Genomic DNA, 25,674 nt, shown 5'->3' on the forward strand with positions numbered 1-25,674 from the left:
CTCTAGTATGGAACATGTAGAAATATCATCAATGATCAAGATTTTGCCCCTGAACTAAAATGTGACCTGACAACTACATAGCTGGTAATTATAAATCACTAACGTTTCTTAAATTTCCTATTTATTATGCTTCAGTTGCTTACATCTTACTGTATCCTAGAGAAGAGCATGGCTGACAGTAGCAATCCTCCCAGGGGACAAGGATATATACTGCATTATTTTGTGAGTTTATTAAAAGCATGCAAGATGTGCACGCCTGCCTAGCCAGCATGAGGTTACCTGTATATTTCATTTTCCCCAATACTATCACAAGCTCCTGAAATGAGTCTAAGATGTCTAGAATGTCTAAATATCCTATTCTGTTTTTTCTATGTGGATATATTGAACTGTGCTAAAACATGCAACAGGAAGCAAAATGTCTATATTTTAATAATATAGTAAATGGGGCCCAAATTTTCAAGAAATATCCACATGGTTCAGTGATACAAGAATATAGAAAAGGCAACAGGAAGCAAAAAAATCCCATACAATCTATGGGCAACTGCTTATATGTATTGTTTTTTAAAGCGATATAAAATAAAAACATTCGAACACAATTTACACCGGTGTAAATTCTGTAAAGATCTTAGGCAACACAGCTAACATTTAATCAAATCAGTAGTTTTTAACTATAAGAATTTAAGGATCTCACGACACCCATTTTCTGTTCATGATCATATTATGCTCATTAGTGCTGTCATATATTCAGTTTATTTTAAAATAATCAACAGTAAAATGCCAACAGAAACCAAAATGATGTGCCTTCAAGAGACTTTATTTTTTCTTTGTTCTACACATTGACTACTACAGCACAAACAAAAATACCCTTACTTTATGCAAATGAGGTTATTTAAGCATTGCCTTTTAGTTTTGCTCATCTAGGTAGATATGTTTCTGTGAATGTCTCTCTATGCTCAACATCTAAATGTGAATGAGACTGCCTCACACTTTTAAAATGGTTATCCTAAACTTAACATATACATACTAATAGGCTCCAACTCCTAGGGGCCAAGGTCCTTTTGCCCCCCCAATTGAATATTTTAGGGGGCTGCCTCCCCCCAAAGTTGTGCATTTGCCATGTCTTGTGGTGGACTATGTGGGGTGGGGCTTACATGCCCCTCCCCATATTGTATTCAAGTTGGAAACCCTGCTAGCAATTAGAAAAACAGTATATATTAAGGCAGCCTTGATACTGAACCGTGACACTGGGGAGAGATTTTTAACAATTCCCTCTACACTGAGGGAATTTTTTTAACATTTACACTGGCCACAGAAACACAGTGCCAGCAGACCTTCAAGACACACATGCCCATGTTAATGCATAACAACAGCTGTTTCCTATATATGATTAGCCTATGGTTTTTTGGGGAATCCCTTTTTAAAAATCATTGAAACCATTTGCGAAAAATGGACATTTGAATTCAAAATTGTAAATGCCATTCTTATTAATTTCAGGGCTTAAGTTTAAATTTGCAACTACTCAAACATTTCCCCCCCCCCAAAACGAACTACGATCCCCTAAAAATGGAGTTTGTGATCCTTCTTTGCTCTAGGTGTAACGTACAAACAAAGAGTAAAAGGCAAAAGTAGGGCACAAAGACAGATGTTCTGTGCCATCAAGCATCCATCACAGTGGTTGAACAGAAGATTAAATCTTAGGTTATTTTCCACATTAAGGGGGAAAATCCTTTTGAGTTTAACCATGAACACTGGTCTCTCTTCAAAGTCATATAGCTTGACCCTGAAAACATCTTCCAGGTGCACCTTGATCAATTGCAGATGTTTCCAAGATTGAACTAGCAGCTGCAACCACAATCAGTTTCAACTGAACACTGACTGGAGTAAGCAAAGTAAACAAACCCTAACTTTTACTCTTAGTCATCAAAAGAATTGTTTAAAGAATTCTCTCCTCCCCCACAAATCATCTCTTTTTGTACCTACTGGGTTATCCTAATTTATGTTCCAATTTAGTACACACACTACAATACGATCCTTGATGTGTGCTTGCTTTCGTTTAAACTTTGTAATTGTTTGGGATAAAAAAATATTAAATTCTGGATAATACACTCGTCTTCAATTCATGGGTCAGATCCTGACTAATGATGGGTATAATAGTAGCACTACTGTCATATGAATGCATAGATAGATAGATAGATAGATAGCACTATAAATGTTAAACACTGCTAATAGAAACAAAATCTAAACCATTTCCATTTCTGTCTTGACTTCAGAAGCTTGTGGGATATGAGGGGATCTCCGATGCAAGGCTAGCAGTTGCATAATTTATTAATAGGTTGAGAGTAAGTTCATGTCCATTAGACGAGCAAATTATAGTTGTATCTATGCAATCTATTGGTCTCCACTGGAATCAAGTACATTAAAAGGAACTGATTCTGCCAGCTTGTCACTTCTGGCAACATATGTACATGAAAATTAATAATCACTCACGGCACAAAAGAAACGGGATATTTCTAGAAGAAAATTATATCTTTTGGGAAGTTTTTGTAAATACATGCATGAAAAGTCGAATAATGAAATGAAGACGACAGTAATTGCAGAGCATAACCCATCAGATAGTTGTTTCTATTCTAGTAACTCACTCTTTTCATTTCTATTGGTGCATCTTAATTAAAACACGACGTACAACCAATTTCTCCATTCTGAGTGCAAGATCCACTTATACTGCTTGTCTGATCCCACAACAGAGTTTGAGTGGGATTTACAGACAAAAGTGTGGCGATTCAAGCTGAACGACTTAGCGTACGCAGAGGCTATCTACATTGACATAAATTAACAGCAACACTATTATAGCAATTCAGCATTCTTTTTTAAACTTGGGTGGGGGTGGTGTAAAAAAGTATTAAGCAGATAATGGCTTACGACAGTAACAAATTAGGAACATAGGAAAGCTACCAAGTCAGACCATTAGTTCATCTAGTCCAGTACTGATGACTACCTGCAGCATTTCATTGACTAGTTTTCCACTCCACCCAAAGGTACCAGTAACTGAACCTTGAAGTGTACCACTCCTTCCTAGAGGTATTGAACCAGGTATTGAACCTAGGCATTCGTGCATACAAAACAGATGTCCTTGCCCATAGATAACCACAGAGCAAATAAAAATCTTAAATCCATAGAAATTGGACAATTTCTAAGCACGTTATTTATTATCGTTGTTGTTTCAATTTATAACTCATCCTTCCTCCCGAAGGAGCCCACCTGTATGTACAATCCAAAATATTAACCTACCTGACTTGGATAATATTTGTGAAAGGCAACCCCTTTCCCACACTTCCTTCATCTGCTGTGCAGATTTGGCCACAGTTGCACTGCAATAATTACTGTGGGTACCTCATCTGGGCAGCAATCCAGAAAATGGCTCAACACAAAGTCATGTAAAACTGTTCTAGTTAGCTGAAACACCAGTTTCCAGACAAAAGATAAAGGCACAAAGGATGCTCTGGCGCTTGCATGGAAGTTCACTCATGCTGTCCTAAGTAGTTATTCTTCTGGATCGGCATGATTATGAGCTCGCTGCTGCTGTAGAAGAATGTTTCAGGGACGGGAGCAGGATTCCTGAGCAAACTATCATTCAAAGCCTGTACGCTAGAGTTACAGCTAGAACAGGTTTTCCCGTAATGATGTTTTTAACAGGATTAGGAGAAATGGAAGAAAACACAGCAAGGAAGCAAAACAACACACACAACACACACACACACACACACACACACACACACACACATTATCCTGACTCCACATTTTACTATCTAGCATACCATTGCTAGAAAACCTGTTTTAGCTGCAACCCTAAAGAGAGAACCAACAAGATCTGCTTATTAACTTCAATTAATTGTTTCAATATATTTTTTTCTATGAACATGGTTAGTTGATTCCTTACTAGGAAAGGGTAGAACCTCTTTGCCACATTTTGTTTGGTTTTGGTTCATTCTGACCTCAGGAAACCCCTCTGGTGAATCCTTGTCCTGAATTTTAAGTACTTTGTGAAGTGCTTTCTTTGTCATACCAAGGACTTTACCAAAGAACACTAGCACTTAAAAAGACAGAGGTGCAAGTACCTTTTGTCCTGGCATGTTGAGGAAAGTTTCACTGGACTTCAAAGCCAGCAGTAACTCACTTAAAACAATTGAGCTTTGATTTGAGTCATGTAATTGAGTCAAGAGTTCTTGGACTTTGAGACATGGTTATATGCCTCAAAATATCATTGGGAGAGCAAAAACTGATGTTTAACAATGTTTAATTTAATTTATGCAGTCCTCCAGGCCTCTTTCTCTTGCCCTCAAGACTCTCATTAGGTCATGGCCCCTCACTGGTCCTGCTCTGCATCCTCCTTGCATTTTCCGCCTAGCTGGAACTTGTCCCTGAACTGTGATAATGTCTCTTGTTGACCTGAGAGGAAACGGGAAAGTGGTGTTTGTGTGTTAGTTGTATCTCTGGCTTCTGCATGAGTGAAATTTAGTCTACCATACAGGTAAGAGAAATATCACTGCCCATTTTTCCCCTGGCCCCACTGAAAGTGGAATGTGGCCCCTGGCAGATCCCCATGAGGGAATGTGCCCCTCGGATTTATAGCTCCCAAGTTATAAAGTAATTCAGGGCAATTGTCATTTGGACTTCTCAGAGATGCAAGCATAATGAGGTTATTCAGAGACTATGGCACAATCCAAATTATATCTTTTGGGGAGTCATTTACTGGTGCTAGGGCATAGTTTTGTCTTGAACAACAAAATACTGGTTGTAAATAAATACACACTGAATTTGGCTCTACTGAACATACATTTAAGCTCTGAAAATCATTCCATATAAACATGCTCCATGATTTCAGAAATGCCCTGGGGTTTTATACTGCTTAAGGCACATATGCCGGACATTACACTTTAGTCACACACCACACACATATTCTCTTTGCCTCTTGGGTCCTGCGGCAAACAGCTGTCATTAATATTCACCCCTTCTGCTAACACTTTCCTTAATCCCAGTAGGGCTTCCTAGCCTATAATTAAACTTTCCAGCTGCTGCACTGCTAGACAGAACCCAAATGGATCATTTGCTTTTAAAACATTCCCTCTTTGCTAGTCCAAGGATGAATTCGAAGAAACTTTTTTCACAATGTCATGGTTCATTCTATTTCTTCCAACCTATGTCATGTACTAAGTGTTTTGCATTCCCTAACATTACGTTCTGACATTAATGGGCAGGATTTTCAAAAGTGCTACCTGTTTCATGTTCAGAACTACTTAGTGAGAGCTGAAAAATCTGAATGCATGGATGTGATGTTAGTATCCGAGGAAGGGTTTTGTTCAGTTAGAGTCAGGGAAAGCTAAGCTAAGGGGTAACAATCGTAGTTAGGCAACAATCATAGTTTAATGGCAATTTTAAAAACCAAAGTAGCAGAAACACAGTTAAAAGAGTGATGTACTATTTACATGCCAAAAATGTCAAATCTTTAAAAGGAACGAATACATCCACAGAAATGCTCTTCAAAAAATTAAGAAGGTACTAGGAAATTGTTGCTATCCAATTAACGAAAATTCTGATCTTCCTTCAGACAGGAAAATGCAGCACATACACCCCAACAACAACTAGAACCAGGATATATATATATATATATATATATATATATATATATATATATATGAGAAACTTCTTCAGCTTGAAGCCTAACAACCCTATCATCAAATTACACCCCAAGTATTTCAGTGGAGCTCATCTGAAATGTCCCTGAACATCTCATCTAATTTCTCTCAGCATCTTCAAAACATGCAACCTGGTCTTGCAAATGAACTTCTTCCCCAAAAGCCAACATTGTGTTGCATCACACACACTCCCAAAGTGTTTACTAAACAGGGATTAAACTTCTACATACAAGCAAATCCTATGATTCATTCTGAATCAAAATATAACCAATTTTCAAAAAGAAAATCAAAGGCACTTCTCCCACTACAAAAAGTAGTACTGCTACAATAAATACATTAATTTTTATTGTTATTTTAAATATATTGTTACTATTGATTACTTGGTTTACTAAAGTATGCCCAATGTCTCTTTTTTCAAGCTACATTTTCTACGGATCAGTTTCATTTGTTGAGATCTTAGTGTTACATTAGGAAGAAAATAGGGAAAGAGGTGGGGGGCATGGTGAGTGGGGTGGGGTGGCAATGCTTCTATTCTACTTAGTATATGTGTGGGGTTTTGTGTCAGCGTCACTTGTGTGGGAATACCTTTATGAACTCCATTCAAAGGAAAACTGGCAAGTGCCCACCAGCCATCTCAATAAAGCACTGCCCCAAATGAATTGCTTAGCCTCCTGACAACAGCAGCATTCTAGGTCACTTACCCTTTTTGTCTCCCTCAAAATATTTAAAGTGACAACATGCCTTGGCTGTCCATTTTGAACTGCACAGCAGAGATAAAAAGCAAGTACTCCAGATACCCGAGATTTCATGTTGGAAGTGCTTAACAGTTTAAACTGAGATATTCTCCTTTTCTGAAACAGTCTTCTGTTTAAACAAGGGAAGATGCCAAAGTATAAATTTAAATGGTGGTATCAAGCTGGTCTTCTTTCACTCATGGAGATGATTTTGATCAAGTTGATGCCTTTGCTAACGGAGGAGGCAAGGTTAGTGTTTTGCCAGCAATCCCCTTCCAAAAGCAGCTCTGAGGAGTTTGGGGGACCCTCCAAAACAGGGTAGAAAGTATTGCCAGAGCTTCAAGGTGAAGAACAAACTGGCACGCCCTCCTCTTTCATTAGTGGAGGTGTTCGGTGGATAAAAATTCTTCTGTAAATGCAAGGGCACCGGCTGGATTCCACCCACTGGAATTAACACTGCTAATTGACCCATGTATAGATTATGCTATTTTATTTTCAAAAGGCTATCTCCATTTTGTATGTTTAATAACTAGACAGCCCTTCACATCTGCAGTGATTTTACTTCAAAACGATGGCTCTGTTGTTTATTTTACGAGTTTACAAGATACTTAACTTCCCGATCATAAACATGCTAGGCTAAGAAAGTAGGTGGTTATCAGCAGGTTTACCAGCAGCTGCATAAGCAAAACCTTTATCAAGTCGTATAAAGGCATATATATATATCACTGGATGAGAGTTAGAAATGTAAGGGATTCCAACTGAGATTTTGCATTAAGGAAGTGCAGCTATAGCTATAGCCCAGGTTCAGCATGACACATCCATAACATAAAATGTGAGACATCCCTACATCAAAGGACAGGCTATGGAAAACACTACTTCACCCTTTCTCTAATTAACACCATGCCGCAGGCTTGGAGAAAGAGAAATGGCACACTACAGCAACTGCTGTTTAGGATGGCACGTCCATTGTAGGTGTTTAAAAAGCTAAGCCTGTGTGAAATGTTTACAGCTGAAAATTTAAACATGTAAAAGATGTAATTTGGTAAAATATATAATTTTTTGTTAGCTGTTGTAGATTTGGTCATAGTTCAGACTGGAAAATGTTAATGGACATTAATAAAAATATATATCATTTTTGGTGGCAAAAGATTAGACCGTGATGAACATGTTCATTCAGATTAGCTGATTATATAAACAAACAACTCCTTTTGGTTGTTTTTATTTTTAATATTGGGGGGCCTCAGTGTGTGTGTGAAGACCTGGTGAAAGAAAAACAATAAAACGGAGGAGAGCAGAACAATTTCTGCTGTGCAGCAACAGTGATGTTTCTAAGAACAATAAGGGGCTGAGGATAACAATTTCTTCTGCATAAGAGATAATTAAAGAGAAAATAAAAATAAGTAGGAACTTAACACAAGAATGGGCAACAATACCACTTTGACAGAGCTGTACTTGATGCAGGAACTAATAGGCTCCTTGAACCAGCTGTGTGCAAATTACAATGTCATTAACTGAACACAATTTACAGCCAAGAATATATAAATGCTCTTAAAAATGTATTCCCCCCCCCAATAAAAGGAGAGTATATTCTGATACTTTCTAAAAATTTACTTCTAGTCAAAGTTGTTCTTACAACAGTGATTCATGCATAAGTTCCTCTCACATCCTGTTGTCATATTTATTATTTCATATCACACAACCATCTCTCTATACAATTGTAGCTCTCAGTAGTTTCCCAGATATCATTAAAATTAGATGGCCTATACAGGATGACTTAAGAATGCTCCCTACAAGAACCTTTTGTACCTCTTGTATCAACATGACTAAAAATTTAAAACGAGCCTTTTACTTGCTTCAACTAGCATTACTGGGACTTGCACATACTACCAGATCTGCATGAAGTCACTACAGCCAATACAAGAATTTGAATATTGTTTGTTAACAAGAACTCAGTCGTTGCTTCAAATCTTTCAACGGAATGTATTAAAAATGCCACTGAGACCATTCCAATGTCACTCATTTATGCTGCCTGTCTCCTTTTGAATGATAATGTGGGTGAAAGTTTTATCAAACTTCTCTGTTCTGCAACAATAATTAACAGTGTATGGATAGTAAAGGGAAATGGAGAAGAGTACACTTGGAGATACACAGTGTACATGAACATTTCAAAAGGTTGTATTACTTCCTTGGCTTAAACTGAAGCAACTACAGCTTTTATAACTTTTTCCAGTGCTGACTGAGAAACAAACTTTTTTTTAGTGCTGCAGATGGCATTCATCTCTATCTTTCCCTATCATTGAATCTAGGTGTGGTAGTGCAACTGATGGGAGTTGGGAGGCCAACAAGATTTAGACTCTACAGAGCCACATTTCGTATTGCTTGTGCTCTGCTGTAGCAAATGCCTGATCTCAAGATAACTCCTGGTACTCAAGTTTCTGAAATGCTGATATTTAGTAGGCTCAAACCATTAAACTTAGAAATGATGACGCTTCCAGCTCTCCTTTTATGATATAAAAATGCAATAAAATCTCTCAGTTTACCACAATGGCAGGCTAAAATTGCATTCCATGTTTTTTTTAAATTAAAATTTGAGAAGCACAAGTTTGCTCGGTGTTCCCTATAAATAATGCTATATAGGGTTCCATGGCTTTTGTCTTGCTTATAACCCTGAATATTGGTGTATACGGTACATTAAAATGGCATTTTTATAACTTATCATTCTTGACATTATATATTACAGTTGCTCAAATAAATATCTATAGTTTTATTATTAAGGCAGCAAAATTAGTAAACTCTATCATAAAAACTTCAACAAGGTAGAGAAATACAAATGTTAAAGTTTACTAAATTTTGGATGCAAGTTGTAGTGCTCTGGCTCAACAATCGTTGGATTGTTCCATTCTTCTTTACTAAAGCTTATTTTCATCATTTTTTACAAAACAGATTTAGTGACGTGCACACAGAATCTAAACCATTAAGTTCAAAAGAACTGGAAATCCTGTTCTCTATTCTGCACTCTCAGTCTGTTGCAGTAGAGAGAATTACGGTATTCACATTGCTCACACTGCTGCTCCAACAAAGTAATCAAAAACAGCAATGTGCTGGCACCAAACTAAAAAGCCCTTATAATTGCCATGTTTCAAATTCCATTTAGTCAGCCCCTAGCAAAGAGGCTACAAAACTCTTTAATAAATCATAAAACCAGAGGGGGGAAATTAGGTCATCTTGTCCATCCCCCAACATTTTAAACTTGCATTCTCCATTGTACCACTGAATACTCGGTCAACTTGTAAATGATTCAAGTGATGGGATTTTTACTGGCCCCCTGGAGAAACTGCTCTATAGTCCATGAGTGAGCTCTTTCCTGATAACACTTTCTCCACCTATTTACCCATTTTAGAGGATAACATATTATATTATATTATATTATATTATATTATATTATATTATATTATATTATAGCCATTACTATTTTCACATTTTTCGATAATTTAGCAAAAGACTTTGCATTGTTTACTGATCCCCACCACCACAAAAACCTTACTGCTACTTAAGAAACATTCTGTAACCCATTATAATTTGCTGCTATCTATGTAATTTAGGGGAACAAACAAATGAAAATGTGTTACCTACAACAATAGTAGATGTGTGTTATTTCATTTATTTAGTAGATTTATATCTCACTTTTCAACTGGAGTCCCCCCTAAGCAGCTATCAAGCATTTCTAAAACACAACACATGCTCAAGAAACAAAACAACCATGCCTCCTGAAGCATAAACCAGCTTTAAATATTCCTTCCTACGGGGCAGTAGCTAAACATTAGCTCTTATGATGGTCAGCCCTGATGCTCCCTTTGTCTAACTCCCTCACTGCCTTCTTCCTTTTCACAGGGCACTTGATGTCAGTTGGCTCTCTGACATTGCTTTGATATCAGAGAAAGCAGATTGTTTCCTGAGCAGCAATACTGAATTGGGAGGGGGTGGGGAGGACAGTGGACAACCAAGTAGGTGACCAAAAAAGAAGTGCTACTGAAGAGATGCAATGTAAATATTTGTATTTATTTATAAAATTATTTATATACTGCCACCTCAGAAAATATCAGGATGATATACAACAACATGTATACAAATCATAAAACACCATTAAAAACAGTGCAAAATAATCATTAAAATCAAGAATATTTTAACCAACTGCTTAGGCCTGTCTGCATAAAAAGGTCTTCAAGAGATGCCTGAAAGTCAAAAGCAAGGGTGTCTGCTGAACCTCTGCAGCAAGAGTGTTCCACAGCATGGACGAGTGACACCAAATCCCCAACTTCTATTGGAGGTCAGTTGGGTCTCCGTATCTAAGGCAGTGTTTCCCAACCGCTGTTCCGCGGCACACTAGTGTGCCGCCAGACGTTGCCTGGTGTGCCGTGGGAGGGAGGCGGGCGAGTCGGGCGGCGAGAGGCGGGGCGGCGGCGGCGAGGAGAGGCTGCCCAGCGCGGGGTTCTCGCCGTCTGCCTGCCTGGCTGCCTGCCTGATGCGCAAACCCCCGGCGCAGGCGCCCCGCTTGTTGACACGGGAGGGGAGGGGGGAGAGGAAACGCTGCTGGTGCCGCTGCTCCTCGGCGGCGGCTCCTCCTCTCAACCCGCCCTGCCTATATTTGCGCCAATCCCCGCCCACTAAAGCATTCGCGCCTCCCAATGGGAAGCCTTGCCGGGCGGCGGGCGCTGCTGCCTGAGAGTTCTGAAGCTACGCCCACTTTCCCAGAGACTGGCGGTTCTGAGGGATCCAGGGCAGAGCCGGCGCGCGCGCGCGCTTCTTGCTGCCCGGGCGCTTGCTCTAATCCCGCCTTCCCTGGGAGGGAGGGACGGCGGTGGCCGCGAGCGTCCGGGGTGGGGCGCGTGCTGGCTCTCCCTGGCGGCACCCGTGCCTGGCGTTCTATCAGTGCGCCTCCTCTCTCTTTCCCCACCCATCCTCCACGTGCTGCGCTCTAACCTGGAGTTCAAAGCGAATTAGAACACGCCCCCCGTGTGTGGTGTGTGTTTTTTTGCTGCTCCTCTTTTTTTAGGGCTTTTTGGCGGCTTTTGGGATGGCGTCGAGGGGTGGCGACCACGCTCCTTGTGCGCCCGCCCCGGAGGCTCGCCCGCGCGGTAGTGCTAGAGGAGGAGAGAGGTGGGCATGGTGGCTGTTTTGGAGCTGTTGCTGCAGGACGAAGTGGTAGCCAGCGCTGTCGTGCGGTGGCTGAAGGCGAGCCAGAGCCCCTGCGCCGTGGAGGTAAAACGCGCAGCGCCGCCCTTGCTTCACCCAGCCCTCGGCTCGAGCGGGAAGTATCCGGGAAAATGGAGTTGATGCCGGCCTTCAAAACTCTGCGCTCCAAAAGGGAGGCGGGAGGGGGGAAAAACAGGTCGACCACTTGAGGTTTCCTCCTCTGGCGGGATGCTAAGTGGGAAGCTTGAGCCTTCAGGCCTGCGCTATGTGAACTCCTGAAGGGCTCTTGCGGTAGCTTTTCGGGAGCCCAGGTGTATATATGTGCCCCCCTGAGGGAGCCCTTCACTGAACCTGAGAACCCTGCTGTGGAGTTGGTGGGACTGAGTTGCTGTGTGCCCTTACGAATCCTTCCCAAATGCAGCTTTAATGATTCAGAAACAAGACCTACAGAATTCGTTGGAAGTTACTATTTTTTTATTTTTTTTTACATAAGTAAAAAGTGACCTTTCCCCATCTGGCATGGTGGTGTGCCTCGAGATTTTTTTCATGAAACAAGTGTGCCTTTGCCCAAAAAAGGTTGGGAAACACTGATCTAAGGGAACAACCATCAGTGTCCATCTAGATGATCTCAGTAACTAAGCTGAGATATAAAGACTCAGGCAGTCCTTAAGTTATCCTGGATCCAAGTGGTTCAGGGCTTTGTATATCAACACATGAGCTTTGAACCTGACCCAGTATTGTATGGGCCTGCAGTGCAGACTTTCTATCAGAGGTGACAGATAATGTTGAAGGTCTGGCCCCATCAGCAGCCTAGACGCTGACATGCACTAGCTGGAGCTTCCAGACCAGGCCCAAGGGCAGACCACATAAAATAAACATGTGCTGCATACAGATTATCAAAGTCCTAAATTAGAACACGTAGAATGCAGACTTTATGCTTGGTGGTTTTTCTCCAGCTTTTACACATCTTAACCAAACAGATACAAGTGTGGAAGTACTTGTGTAATATTTAATGTACAATTCTTCCTGATATCCAACCATGGTTATTTCCACCACACATGCATGTAATGGTCCTATTTTAAATAGAATCATAGGATTGCAGAATTGAAAGACACCATGAGGGTCATCTAGTCCAGCAGTGTACAATGCAGGAATCTTTGTCCAACATGGGGCTTAAACCCACGACCCTTAAATTAAGTGTCTCATGCTCTACCGACTGAATACATTTATATTACTTGAAATTGAAAGTGAACAAACTTCTTACATCAACCCTTATGTGAAAGCATGCTACTTCTTGTTCACTTGAAACTGATTGCCCTTCAATTTTAAAGCAATTAGCTAAATCCTGGCTCTTGCAGTGTGAGACACCATGAGACAAGAGCTATCTTTCCACACACTATTACTGATCTTATCTGCTAGTGCTATTATATTCTCTCTTTAGTCAACTCTCTGCTAAGCTGAAGAAACAATCACTATTTGTTACATTAGCAGGTCCACACCTCCTGTTATCTGTTTGACCTCCTTTGTAACTGTTCACATTCTAATGTAGTCTCCTTGAAGGTGATTATATATATATATATATATATATATATATATATATATATATGCAGGTTTTGGTGTCTTCGGGTGTCTTCCCGTGTAAGAGTTGGGGTGTCTAGGCGACGTTTCGACGAGGTCTCACTCGTCATCTTCAGGCTGGTGCTTACGGCTTCTTGTTACTGGAACAGAGCAGGATCTCAGTGTTTGAGTTCCTATAAATACTGTTGAGGGGTGTGGTGTATTCTGGGCAGAGAGGAAGTTCCCAGGATAGTGTGACTTTTCTTCTTTTGTTCCTTAATTACTTGAGGGATATCTTGAGTGATTTCTTGAGTGATATTCTGAGTACCACTTAGGAGGGTCATTAAGAGTGGATTAGTTGCTAAAGCTTTTGTGTCTTGACCTCTTGAGCTTGTGAAGAGTTTTTCTGAGAAGATGGCTGTACTGCACTTAGTTGTGCTCTGGCTTGGCTTCGTGTATAGGGGCGAGCTGTGGTTTTGTGCCCTGTGCCAGTCAGATCTGTGTAGGGATTGCAGGGGGGTGTAGCATCCGGAGGTGCCACTATGGTTTGGCTACTGGATGGTGTCTGTAATTTATCTGTGGAGAGGGTCTGGGTTTGGGTCTGGTGTGGTTGATTGGTGATGGCGTTCTGTGTGCCTCTGGTTCTGGTGTCGGTTTTTGTGGGGAGGGCTAATTTCCAGATGTCTGGCAGGCGGGACGTGTCGTCACGCTTATTCATGTTGTGAGGGTGTTTCTCTATCTCGATGGCTTCCATGATTATTCTCTTGTGGTGATGTTCCATGTTAAAGAGCAATTTGGAATCTGCAAAATTAATTTCGTGTCCTGTTTCTTTCATGTGTTGGAAAAGAGAGGAAGTTTTTTCTTCTTTTTTGACGGCATTCTTGTGTTCTGCGATACGTGCATTTATTCGTCTGTTTGTTTGTCCAATGTACGTGGCTGGGCAGACTTTGCAGGGTATTTCATAGACCCCTTGGTTTTCCCACTGGATTTTATCTTTGGGGTTTCTGAGGATATTGGCTATTTTTTGGTTGGTGCAAAAGGCTGTTTTGATATTGTGTTTATGGAGGATTTTGCTAATTTTATCTGTAGTGCCCTTGATATAAGGAAGGAGGGCCATGCCATTGTTTTCTTCTGTGTCTTGGTTTTTGGGGGGTGTTTCTTTTTGGATTAGCTTCGTAACCCTGTTTTGCTGGTATCCATTGGCGATTAACACATTTGAGAGATTCTGTAACTCAGTTGTCAAGTGGTCTTTGTCAGCCAGGCGTTTGGTTCTGGAGATGAGAGTCTTGGCTACGGAGTTTATTTGTGCAGGGTGGTGGTGTGATTGTGCATGTAAGTAGCGGTTGGTGTGTGTTTTTTTCCGGTAGATGGTGTGTCCTAGGGAGCCATCAGGTTTTTTGTAGATTAGGACGTCAAGGAAGGGAAGTTGGTTGTTGGCTTCTATTTCCATAGTGAATTGTATTTTGGGGTGTAGGCTGTTGAGATGTGTGAGGAAGCTATCTAGTTTTTCTTTCCCGTGTGGCCAAATTACAAAGGTGTCGTCAACATATCTGAGCCAAAGTTTGGGTTTGTGTTCTGACTTGTCTAAAGCATTGGTTTCAAAGTGTTCCATGTACAGATTTGCGATGACCGGTGAGAGGGGTGATCCCATAGGTGCTCCTTCTATCTGTTTGTATCTTTGTCCATTGTGGATGAAGTACGTGTTGGTTAGGCAGTGGTTGGTCAGGTCCAGGATGTATTCGGGGGGATTGTATTTGTTTTGGATGGCTGTCAAGGCTTCATTAATGGGCACTTGTGTGAAGAGAGATACAACATCGAAGCTCACAAGTAGGTCATCGGGATGTAGGTTTTGCTTCTTTATTGTTTCTATGAACTGGAAGGAGTTAGTAACGTGTGAAGCGATGGATTCTGCATAGGGCTGAAGTTGCTTAGCGAGAAATTTAGCGAGATTTTGTAGAGGTGAGCCTATGGAGCTGACTATTGGTCTGAGTGGTGTTCCTTCTTTGTGTATCTTGGGGAGACCGTAGAGTTTGGGGCATCTGGATGATTTTTCTCTGGGGATGATTCTTAGCTGGATTTCTTCACTGATAGGAGAGGCTTTTATTTTGGATTTGGTGGTTTTTTCCAGATAGGTGGTGGGATCTGTTTTTATAGGTTGGTAGGTAGGGTCTTGGAGTAGATTTGATAGTTTTGCTTGGTAGTCCGATGTGTTCATCACAACAGTGGCATTACCTTTGTCTGCTGGGAGAATGATTATGTTGTTGTCTTTCCTCAGGTTGGTGAGTGCTTTCTGTTCTTCTTTGTGTAAATTGCTTTTGGGTGGTTTGCTGGAGCAGAGGATGTTGGTGACTTCAAGTCTGATTTTATTGGCTTCATCTGGGTTGATTTTGGTTAGGCTAGCTTCGACTCCGCATATGATGTTTTCCGTGGGGATGCGTCTCGGGGCGACTGCAAAGTTGAAACCTTTGGAGAGTACTTTGGTTTCAGTTGAGGTGAGGATCCTGTCTGATATGTTATGTACTGTTTGTTTCATGGGTTGTTGTGGAGGGTGGCTGGGCTTCTGGCGTTTCTCTAGTTTGTGGAGTTTGTTGGTGTGTCTGTCTGTCTTATGTGAGGTCTCAGTTTCAGCTCTCCAGACGGCTAGTTGTTTGCATTTGTCCCAGAGTGCAGGGTGGATTTTGTTACAGAGTTTGAGGTGAAGAGTGAGCAGATCTTTGTTGGTTTGGTTTAGTAGGTATCTTTTCTTATGTATTTCGTTTCTGATTAGGGATAGTTCAGTTCGTTTCAGGATCCTTTCGGTAGCTGGGGTTTTAGAGTGGAATTTCAGTTGGAAGCATGTGGGAATTAAGTTGTTGTCTCGGCAGTTGCGTAGGAACAAGAGATCACATAAGATGGTGGCTCTTCGGATTTCTAGTTTCTCGTAGGTTCTTGTCAGCTGGAAGGTTTCCTCCCCGTAGAGGTGAGATATTTGCTTTCGTAGATTTTCACGGGTACAGGAATGCAGGTTTTGGTGTCTTCGGGTGTCTTCCCGTGTAAGAGTTGGGGTGTCTAGGCGACGTTTCGACGAGGTCTCACTCGTCATCTTCAGGCTGGTGCTTACGGCTTCTTGTTACTGGAACAGAGCAGGATCTCAGTGTTTGAGTTCCTATAAATACTGTTGAGGGGTGTGGTGTATTCTGGGCAGAGAGGAAGTTCCCAGGATAGTGTGACTTTTCTTCTTTTGTTCCTTAATTACTTGAGGGATATCTTGAGTGATTTCTTGAGTGATATTCTGAGTACCACTTAGGAGGGTCATTAAGAGTGGATTAGTTGCTAAAGCTTTTGTGTCTTGACCTCTTGAGCTTGTGAAGAGTTTTTCTGAGAAGATGGCTGTACTGCACTTAGTTGTGCTCTGGCTTGGCTTCGTGTATAGGGGCGAGCTGTGGTTTTGTGCCCTGTGCCAGTCAGATCTGTGTAGGGATTGCAGGGGGGTGTAGCATCCGGAGGTGCCACTATGGTTTGGCTACTGGATGGTGTCTGTAATTTATCTGTGGAGAGGGTCTGGGTTTGGGTCTGGTGTGGTTGATTGGTGATGGCGTTCTGTGTGCCTCTGGTTCTGGTGTCGGTTTTTGTGGGGAGGGCTAATTTCCAGATGTCTGGCAGGCGGGACGTGTCGTCACGCTTGTTCATGTTGTGAGGGTGTTTCTCTATCTCGATGGCTTCCATGATTATTCTCTTGTGGTGATGTTCCATGTTAAAGAGCAATTTGGAATCTGCAAAATTAATTTCGTGTCCTGTTTCTTTCATGTGTTGGAAAAGAGAGGAAGTTTTTTCTTCTTTTTTGACGGCATTCTTGTGTTCTGCGATACGTGCATTTATTCGTCTGTTTGTTTGTCCAATGTACGTGGCTGGGCAGACTTTGCAGGGTATTTCATAGACCCCTTGGTTTTCCCACTGGATTATATCTTTGGGGTTTCTGAGGATATTGGCTATTTTTTGGTTGGTGCAAAAGGCTGTTTTGATATTGTGTTTATGGAGGATTTTGCTAATTTTATCTGTAGTGCCCTTGATATAAGGAAGGAGGGCCATGCCATTGTTTTCTTCTGTGTCTTGGTTTTTGGGGGGTGTTTCTTTTTGGATTAGCTTCGTAACCCTGTTTTGCTGGTATCCATTGGCGATTAACACATTTGAGAGATTCTGTAACTCAGTTGTCAAGTGGTCTTTGTCAGCCAGGCGTTTGGTTCTGGAGATGAGAGTCTTGGCTACGGAGTTTATTTGTGCAGGGTGGTGGTGTGATTGTGCATGTAAGTAGCGGTTGGTGTGTGTTTTTCTCTGCCCAGAAATACACCCAGAAATACACCTCTCTGCCCAGAATACACCACACCCCTCAACAGTATTTATAGGAACTCAAACACTGAGATCCTGCTCTGTTCCAGTAACAAGAAGCCGTAAGCACCAGCCTGAAGATGACGAGTGAGACCTCGTCGAAACGTCGCCTAGACACCCCAACTCTTACACGGGAAGACACCCGAAGACACCAAAACCTGCATTCCTGTACCCGTGAAAATCTACGAAAGCATATATATATATATATATATATATATATATATATATATATATATGCAGGTTTAGGTGTCTTCGGGTGTCTTCCCGTGTAAGAGTTGGGGTGTCTAGGCGACGTTTCGACGAGGTCTCACTCGTCATCTTCAGGCTGGTGATGACGAGTGAGACCTCGTCGAAACGTCGCCTAGACACCCCAACTCTTACACGGGAAGACACCCGAAGACACCTAAACCTGCATTCCTGTACCCGTGAAAATCTACGAAAGCATATATATATATATATATATATATATATATATATATATATATATATATATATATATGGCATTTATAGCCACACTTTAGTCAAAAAATCTCTTAGAGAGCCTACAAAAATCAGTATTAAAATAGTGCCTGTCCTCAGGCTTACAACCTAAAAAGACATCACACATAAAGAAAAAATAGAATGAGAGGGAGGAGGGAAAAACAAGCTCAAGTTCTTAAAGTTAAAATTAGATATAACAAGAATTTTAAATTATATTTTAACATCTCTATTCTATATCTCACATTTATAATTTCTTTTTATTTAAAAAGAATATTTATCTTCTTGAAATTATATCTAAACAGCTGGAGAAATGCAGTACATGTAATAAAATTCATTTGCACACAAAACGTCAGTATTGGGAACAGCAGAATATTATTTCTCTTCTTGGGTTGCACTGCTAAATGACCTTGAGTGGTTATATCACTCACTGCTTTCTTTTTCTCCTCTCTCCTATCATCTATTTTTATCATGCATCTCTTCAATGCAGGTACCACTGTGTATGATATTTATAGGCTCCTGTGCATTAGAGATTCCACAGAAGAGGATGAGAAACAGAACCGTAATTTCAAAAGGACTTACTGTTCAGAAGTACCATTAAAACTGGAAACTACTCATATTCTGATTGACACAGGTTTTGGCTTCAACTTAGCTTGCCTTTAAATAAATATGAACTGCTTATATAGGCATGAATTCAATCACCAGATACCGATCCTGAGTTGGACATGGTGCTAAGTATAACAATCCATGTCTGAAAGTAGAGCTATATACACTGGAGGAAAAAGCTTGGATTTTGGCCAGGGCCTGACGTTCCTTCAGACCCCAAATAAAATATTTACTGGGGCCCTGGGGTCCCCAAATTTGATAAGTGGTGCCATTCAAATGGTGTGTGCGCACCACATATTGTGATCAATTATGTGTGGTGGGGCTTATCTGCCCCTCCTATTTTATGTAAGATGGCACCCCTACACACAATTATCTCCATGGTGCAATGGTGTTTGACACAGTGTGTGTTGAAATCCACTCACTGAAGGATAAACGAGGCCCTTTGTGTAGCGATACATTGAGGAAATGGGCTGATGCTATGACATAGCACCTGAGGAGTGGTCCGCAGCAACCACCATGGCCTTAATGATGTCACTGGTCCATACTGGGTATTGCTAGACACTTCTTGGGTGCTAAACTAATGGCATCTGCACAACAGTATTCAAGCCACAGATGTTCCTCCTACTCTGATGTCCTGAGTGGTGTTGTTATATTTTACAAAGTGAGAAAATTGCTCTCTTTAGGCTTTAATGTAGGCTTTATTTAGGCCTAAACCAAAACTAAACAGAGTCATGCTTCTTCCACCATATATAAAAGAGTTCAAAGCTACCACAGATGAATAGCAGATTCTTTTTAATAAGTGTTTCTGACATGAACTATATTTCTGTTATCGCACAAATGATGCAGTTCAGAGAAGCATACTTCTACCACTGCTAATCCCTAACCATTCAGGCAAGAACAAATCTATATAAATAGATAAAAGGAACTTACAAGTGTCTCTCATACCTCCTTTTGCCCCCATTCAAAATTACCTGCTCGTCCAGTTTTTAAAAATCTCCTAACATCCAGTGTTTGAGGGAAAAGGTCAACTGAATGCCAACCTAGCTAAGCAATGTTTCAATACTTCAGTTTCAATTTGCAAAGGGTTTCGTAATATGTGTTTGAGAAGCTAAGAGCGCAATAAAAATGGACACCCCCAACATGCTTCCATGTGCTGTAAAGATCTTGTTTGAAAAGGTTACAACAGAAAAATCCATGGGAAAGATGAAGAGTTCAGACCAAAAATAATTTTTTTGATTCCAATATTAAATCTGAACTAGTAACATTACCTTTCCTTCAGTTTCCCTGAGACAAAAGAAATCTGCCCGAAAAAAACAGCTCCTAATAGGCTATACATCCAACACTTGTCAAACTAAGAGGAGACCCACTGATTTAAGTGAGTTTACTCTCAGTATGACTTAGTTGGATATCACCCAAAGAGTTTAACCTGCCTTACCAATTACATACATACATACATAAATATACACACACACTCTCATACACACACATACAGGAGTTGGTAGTGAGCGTAGCTATTAGCCATTGTACAAATTTGCTACAGCTCATGAAGAATGTATGGAAGTGAGAGCTGGACCATCAAGAAGGCTGATCGCCGAAGAATTGATGCTTTTGAACTATGGTGCTGGAGGAGACTCTTGAGAGTCCCATGGACTGCAAGAAGATCAAACCTATCCATTCTTAAGGAAATCAGCCCTGAGTGTTCCCTGGAAGGACAGATCGTGAAGCTGAGGCTCCAAAACTTTGGCCACCTCATGAGAAGAGAAGACTCCCTGGAAAAGACCCTGATGTTGGGAAAGATGGAGGGCACAAGGAGAAGGGGACGACAGAGGACAAGATGGTTAGACAGTGTTCTCGAAGCTACAAACATGAGTCTGACCAAACTGCGGGAGGCAGTGGAAGACAGGAGTGCCTGGCGTGCGCTGGTCCATGGGGTCACGAAGAGTCGGACACGACTAAACTACTAAACAACAACAAATTTCTTAGTCAATATACATATTCTCCAACAGGCCTTGGGCATTGTTAATATTTCAACAACCTTTTATGAATTCTCTGGCCATTGTGCAAATGCCCCAGCAGAAGTTGGGATATGTGCCTATCTCAACTACATTTTTACATTCTCTGGGCAATAGTGCCTGTTCTCCAGAAATTATGCATACATGCCCTTGATTTCTATCCCTAGTTGAAAACTGGGCAAATCATTGCCTGCAAGTTGCAAGCAGCCTGCAGTTGGGAAGATATACACATTGGTCAAAGCCTCTTGGAAAATATGCATACTGACTGGGAAATGAGTACAATTCTTTCTTCGTGGACATATGTGCACATTCTCCACAAACTGTGAATGTACACAATGGCCAGTTGTTATGTGCATTTGCTGTTCAGCTCACATTCCCCCTAACATTTGTACATTTCACACCTGGGAACAGACTTTACATGATTTATCTTCTGTGGAGAATACTACATTCTAGTTTAAATTTGTAATCATCATAGAAACTTTACCACAGGGCAGATACACATATTTTAGTTTTACAGTGTGATATTAAGGTTGTGTTTTTTTTTAAAAAAATCTAACTTCACTGTTACTTGCTCCTTAATAAATGTGCTTAAGATTGCAGCTTTAAGATGCAATCCTATATGGATTTGCTTGGAAACAAGTCTCACAGCAGTCAGTGAGGCCTACTTGCAGTAAGTGTATATAGATGACGCCTGCAAATTTTACCATTTTGCTTTACATTTGTCATTGTCCTCTCTGCCATATCTTTCTGTATGCATTCATGGTTGCCAATCCCATTAGCATCTATATTACTTTTGATGTGGGATTCTCAAACCTAAAAGACAGGTTCTTCATCTCATTTCACTTTATACAGAGCAAGGCCTGGGAGAAACCATGGTCATACCAAAACTAGTTTTCTTTCAGATGCTGTTGGTCATGCTATATATTTTGTTGATATTTCATGTGGTTAGTTAGGAGATTTCATACTTCTCAAGACGCCAAGTTGTATATTCATCTCAAATCTCAGATCAAATACAACTTCAATCTATAACTAGAAATCTTGTCCAACACTTTTGCTGGATCAGTGCAAGCCTATTCATTGCTATTCAGTTGGACGTGCCCTTGAGGTCAATGGGATTTACCTCCCAACAAATATGCATAGGATTACACATATTTGCAAAGCTCAAGAGACAGACTATATGTAATTGGTAAGGAGACACTGAATGGTCAGAGACAAAGTATCTTGAAACAACTAAATTTTAGTTTCTCAGAAGTCCAACAGATTACATTTCTCTAGAGGTCCCTCTGCCCCCATGCCTATAGTGACAACATGGTAGGAGACAGAACAAAAAGCCTGCAGAATCTCCCTTGAGGAAGCTATTAAGATGTGCCGGACTCTCACTTCCTACACTCTACACTGTTTCTCCTCTTGGAGGACTACAGAAAACAGCAAGGGGTTGGGGGTTTTTTGGGGGGGGGTTACCAATAATAACCACAAAGGTCATCTTCAGACCTTATGTCCACAAACAAAGCAAAAGATGCTGTGTTAAGTTTTATGTCTTTGGACCACAGGAATACCCAATATCTTGCGATACTAGTTATTTTGTTCATTGAATGAAGAAATAAATTCAGTAAGATTTATTTTGGTTTCAGCTTTGTGAAATCAGACCTCATATTTATCAAAAATCAGTCTAAAGATAGGAAGACATTAAGCATATTTCATAAATAATTCTATCAGCATTTCTACTGGATAAGTAAAAGGTTAAAAAATTAATGAAACATATTTTATATAATATTAACAATAGTAGGCATGTTTTAAGGAGTCAATTTAACTACTAAAAATCTAAAGTCTGGAGAGGAGCAATCATGAGCAGCCTGTTATAGAAATTAATTTCAGTTAGCATTTCTCTCAACATCCCTCCTAGCATACATTTCTTGGATGTTTTTACAACTCATATTTCTTTGGTGAATGCAGTGTTAAAAACTCATATATACAAATACACACACACACACACACACACACATATATATATATATGCACTAGGTGTCAAATGGCTCCTTAAAGGGTTACAGTCATCAAAATGGAATATCTAGTTGCCATTTTTGAGCGACAGGGCTCAAAAGACTTTTGGGTTCCTGAAATCTGTTCTGATTGTACAGATAAAATAGTACAGATAACATTCTACAGGATATGCTGTTGGTATGTGAAAAAAAGCATGATCCCAGGCATGCACTTCCAGGTGGTGGAGATGTCAGGCACCATCCAGGCACCCAAACATCTTCACTTGGTTGCAAGTGGTCGATTGCCAGGTGCAAAATGTGCCTGGCGAATTTCGATTGCTGGGTAAAAGCAATCCATCAATCTACAGGTAATACATTCTGGTGAAATAAGTGTATCCCAGTTCTAGACACAGATGGAATGTAATCATATTTACAAAGTTGTATGTTTGTTTCTGGTTTCTGGTAGAAAAATAAACCAATTTGTGTGTGCAGTCACATGGCATCTTGCTTTACTTGTTCATGATTGCTTTCAGAAACAATTAGACTGAATTATTTCTCTCTTTTGTTAAACTTAAGGCACTGGCCTGATCGCCTACACATGAAATCATATTGACATGAGTTCACTTGATTTAACTGGAGTTGTTGCACAACAAAATCTGCAATGTATTTAAAAAACAACTGATTCATTACTACTACTAATAAAATATTAATACTACTACTAATAATAATAATAATTTCTTATACCCCTGCTATCTGACTGGGTTGCCCCAGCCAGTCTGGGCTGCTTCCAACAAAAATATAGAAAATATTAAGAAACATAATAATTTTTAACCACACAGACACACACAGCTTGGATAAAACTTCTGTTACAACACAACCAGAATTTGAAGCATAGTCTAATTTCTTCCTGTCTCAGCACTTCTTACTTATTTACTTATAATACAGTAGTGCATTCGCCTGAACCATATAATCTTGTAAGTGTATTTTGTCCCATCAATGGTCTTCACAGACAACCTTCTCATCTTAATAATGTGGTGGATACATTAATGTTAAGAGAAATACATTCATGTATGTTGCTGCACATCTATTCTTCAAGGACAGCTTTACTGACTCAACCCATTACCATTCCACATTCCTTAACAAACAATGAAATTTTCATAATTATAATTTGGGGAATAAAATTGTAAGTACATGGGCAATGAACACCGCTTTGACCTTTTGTCTTCAACTCAGCTTGTTTTATTTGCAAACACATATGCAAGCACAAACTCCACATTCATCTCTCCTAGCCCCTCCCTCAAATGAATGTCCAACAGGGAAACAGTAGTCACATCTATTCAGCATTATGTATTATGATAAAATATGGCTCAGACAGACTGTCTCACTGCCCCACCCTCATTTCCTTGAGCCAAAGTGATGTCATGGTCAAAGCAGCAATAGGGACTCCATTGCTACAATTCTAGAGACTTCTGTGTCTCCACCCTCTTTTCCTATAACATTAGACTACAGCAGCAGTTAAGGTCCGCTCAAAGTTAGCTTAGAACATGGCAGACACTTCCTGCAATAACAGATAGTTTTATAAATCATCCACTGGCCTCATGGGGAGCTAGTTCAAAAACCAAGTGACATGAGTGTTGGCGGCATTAATATAATTAACGACAAAACATTTATTTCTACCCATGCCAAAATGTATTTAAGGTGACGTGTTGTTTCTACCCATGGACCACTGCTATTACCAGGATAATGACCACACTAGGTTGCAAACCATGCTGCCAGACACACTGTCAAGTGGAAACTAGAAAAATAAACTTGTAGCAGTTTCTTTTCAGGATAAGTTGTCTCTTTATCCTGATGTATCAATTTTACTTCCACTCTAGCGCTCCAGTTCAATTCAGTGGTTATTAAGATCATGATTAGGACTGACATCCTAAATACATTTAACTGGGAGTATGTCCCATTAAACCAACTAGGCTTACTTTTTCATGGAATGTAAAAGGCTGCTCTGTAATATCACTACTAGCAGAGTACCAATATCACACTGAAATGCAATGATACATTTTAAATGAAGGAATCTGGGGCAGTTGAGTTTGCAGAACATAGTATTTCCCTTTTAGCCTATGTAAAACAGAACAACATAGAACAACAGAGTGACAAGTATTTTTAAACATTAAAAACCACCAGTTAAGTTTGATAACTAAAGTATAAAACTAGGGAACCAGCAACTAATCTTATACATTTTTGCTCAGACATAAGTCCCAAACACTTCAATGAGACTTAATAGATCAGACTGCCTACATGTACACACCTTGATTAATCCTAGTCCTCTTTTTAAAAATGTATATTTTAAGTAACAACTGAATATGAAACTTCTCTAGGGTAAAGTCAAAGCTACTTTTTCCAGAACAAGAATAAATGTGCTTTCAGTTGCAATGAAACTGATGTGAAGAGAACTAAATTAGTCCTCTGAATACAAATTTAAGCTATATTAACTATACATCAGCTAAAATCACTATTCAAACAACACTAAACATGTTTTATAGAAGGTAATGAAGCAACCTACAGAAAAAAAATCGCATATGTAACTTTTAAAAATTATTGAAATAATATTTTTTAAGCATTTTAAAATAAAATCCAGCCCAGTTGATATCTTTAACGTCTTTTAACAAGAACAAGCTTCCTTGCAAGTTTCACCCACATGCTCAAAGATAGGGCATGAAACCAGTTTTAAATGCTCGACAAAGTTTGATAACTGAACCACACCCTTTAAATACCAACCCTTCTCTCTACTTGCTACTACACTATGCATTACACCGTCCTCAAACCCTTGGCATCAAGAGGATCTTCATCATCACAGGCTGTAGAATTCACCCCACTTTGCGGTCAGGTAAGCGGTGGTGATCAGCTACTGAGTCATTCTTTCAAAGTAGCACTTAGGAACGAGGAAAGTAACACTTCCAACCCTAACCCGCGATTTAAGCGCTTTAAGCGCTCCGCTTGATTCCCGACTCAACTAGCCCTCTCCGAGCGCCTCTCTTTTTCCTCCCCCATCGCACACGTC

The 25,674-nt window shown here is 40.2% G+C and overlaps 1 protein-coding gene across 50 annotated transcripts in view; it reads right to left on the reverse strand.

Annotated features, from left to right (window-relative positions):
* The window catches only part of EPB41L3 (erythrocyte membrane protein band 4.1 like 3), a 141,832-nt gene that overhangs the window by 70,051 nt on the left and 46,107 nt on the right, over window positions 1-25,674 (reverse strand). The gene's annotated exons all lie outside the window — the stretch shown is intronic.

This window comes from Podarcis liolepis (genome assembly GCF_965112155.1).
Source record: "Podarcis liolepis genome assembly, chromosome: 8".
In the NCBI taxonomy this organism is placed as follows: domain Eukaryota; kingdom Metazoa; phylum Chordata; class Lepidosauria; order Squamata; family Lacertidae; genus Podarcis; species Podarcis liolepis.